Here is a 2,764-nt window from a genome sequence, read left to right as displayed (position 1 = left end):
ACGCCTGGCCCGGGCCCGCCCCCTGGGCGGAGCCTCCGTCCGGGCCCCGCCCCCGCGCTGGGGCCGCGGCGCGCGGGCCGCCCTGCCGGGGCCCCGTGCGAGGTGCCCCTGCGGCCGCCCCCCGCCCTCTCCCGGGGTCCCCGGGCTCCCTCTCGTCCGCCCCCGCACGGCCCCCCGTGCACCGTGACCCCGAGGCTGCCCGCACCCCCACACCCGCCGCCCCGCACCCCCACACCCAGCCCTGGCCCGGGCCTCCGCGGGGGGGAGGAGGGGGCACAGCCCGCACGGTTCCGCCCCAGACACCCCTCCGGCCTGGCCGTGACTCAGCAGAGCGGAACCGGCGCGGGGACGCCCCGCACGGGAGGGAGGAGGCGCCCGCCGGGCAGCACCGCCCGGAACTCACTGGCTCCTGAGGGGCTGCGGCTCCCCTGCCACTCTCACTCCCTCCCCAGCGGCAACCCCCCCTCCCCCCCCCCCGTGTGTCCACGCCGGCGCCTCCTAAGTTGAGGGGCACACGCCCACCTCAGCACCAAGCCCCAGGGGGCGCCCAGTGCACTGAGGTGGGGCCGGAGGTGCTGAGGGCACAGAGCCCCCCGCAGCTGGGGCGCTCAGCTCCCCTCGCCCGCGGGGGTTCCGTCAGCAGGCAGTGCCCAGGCCTGCGGGGCCCAGGCCTGCGGGCTCAGCCCAGGGGTAGGACCAACAGCCCTACAACGAGGAACCAGGAGACATGCTTTATGTGACCAAAGTTGTTAGGGGCAGAAATAGAATATTGAGGACCAGCTAAGAAATGAAATAAGAATATTCCTTCTTCCAAATCCAGTTTGGCTCAGTGGACAGAGGGTCGTCTTGGGGACTGAAGGGTCCCGGGTTTGATTCCGGTCAAGGGCATGTACCTTGGTTGCGGGCACATCGCCAGTGGGGGGTGTGCAGGAGGCAGCTGATCGATGTTTCTCTCTCATCGATATATCTAACTCTCTATCCCTCTCCCTTCCTCTCTGTAAAAAAAATCAATAAAATATATATATAAAAAAAGAATATTCCCCCTCCCTACTGTTCTGATTAAAGACAGCACATTCTAACCTGGCTGGGAGTTGTATGTGCCCGGGACAGCCTTGCCCGGAGTCAGTCTTGGAGTGTGGCCCATGCCCATTCAAGAACAGCTTATATTTAATATTACAAAAAGATGAACAATTAACAGCCCCGTGGCCCAAACGAGGGAGTCCTGCCCCTGCCCCCCACCCCAGCCCACCTTTGCCTACCGCCCCATGCCTGCTTCCTGCTTCCCCACGTAATCTTTGTCCTTTGACCCAGTATGAACAGCTGGCTTATCGTGGGGTGCAGAGCAGATTTTTGTGGGTGTTCGCTGCTCTCCCATGCTGCCAGCAGGACTGGAATAAACGCTCAGCTGTGATTCAACTCTGTCTCCGCTGAATGGCTCAGCAGTGACAGGGAGCCGGACCCCTAGGTTGTCCGGTTGCAAAGTGACCTGTTCACAGGCCTGAGGAAGGGGCGTGGAAGGAGGGGTGGGGAGAGTATGTCACTGAATCCTCCCAGGTGGGGCCTGTGCGGAGAAGCTGGGACCTGTTGAGCCAAAGCCATGTACTTTCAAAGTCCTGGAGGGGTCTGTGGAGCAGGTAACCTCGGGGATGGGAAGCCAGACGCCCGCAGACACCGGCTCCCACAGGTCAGTTGTGGCTGGTCCTTTCCAGATTGTTCCAGAGCAGGCAAGGCTGGGCATCCCGGTACAAACTAGCCCTGCAGCGAGGACAGTGCCCTCTCAGGCCGCCAGCATTCCCCGTGGGAGCCTGGGACAGTGACCCTCCGCGCCGGGCAGACAGGCCCAGGGACCTGGGAGGGGCAGTGTGGGCAGAGGCCGAAGGGCCTACAGGCGCCCAGGAGTGACTCAGCAGCCTTGCAACCCCTGCAGGCTGGGCCAAGAGCCCCGCTTCCAGCTCCCAGGGCTCCAGTGTCCCTGGCTGAGGGGTGGAGGGCACACAAGGAGAGCCCCGTGGTCTGGGGGACCGGGGTTCAGGGAAGGCCCAAGGCCGGCCCTGTCCAAAAATATGACTGCCGGGAGCTGGCGGCTGCCAGCAGGACCGCCTGGCTTTGGCAGCCTGGGAGGTGGGTTTGCAGGAAGGGACGGAGAACCCAGGGAGAAACCGGATGGCAGGAAACTGGCCCCTGAGTAGCAGACCTGGAGACCCTCGCCCCTGGGATCCCCAGCTGTGGCCTTCCCAGCATGCCCTGCGAGCCCAGGCTCCCCCCCCCCCACCCTCACCCCCCCACGGACAGGAGTAAACAAGGCGGCGGCGGGGAAACCCCCTGGCAGGGCCCTCTAGGGAGCCTCCCCGGTCAGGTGGCCAGGCCGGCGATGAGTCAGCATCCCATGACCGGCTGTCATGGCAGGGGGATCCCGGCCCTGCTGCCACCTTTCTGATGGCATCTTACCCGCCAGCCAGGGGAGGGTGAGGAGCAGCAGTGCCGTGTCCTCACAAACAGCCCCTGCTGACATCTGTCCTCACCCACCCGGCGGGGGCCCCTCAGCCTCCGCGGTGCCCACTGCCCCTCCTCACCCTGCGTTCGGGGGCGTTCGGGGGCATGAAGCTTGGTGCCTGAGGCAGACAGCTATCCCCCACCGTCTTTGAATGGGTGGGAGTGGGGCTGGAGCGCCCCTCGCAGGTGGGCCCCCGGGGTGCCGGTGGTCTGCCGCCGTTGGAGTCGGCCTGGGGGCGGGGGTGTCAGGAGGAGACTGCAGCCGGTGCGG

Source organism: Pipistrellus hanaki (genome assembly GCF_964339955.1).
Source record: "Pipistrellus hanaki genome assembly, chromosome: 5".
In the NCBI taxonomy this organism is placed as follows: domain Eukaryota; kingdom Metazoa; phylum Chordata; class Mammalia; order Chiroptera; family Vespertilionidae; genus Pipistrellus; species Pipistrellus hanaki.
Note: the sequence above shows the minus strand (reverse complement) of the source record.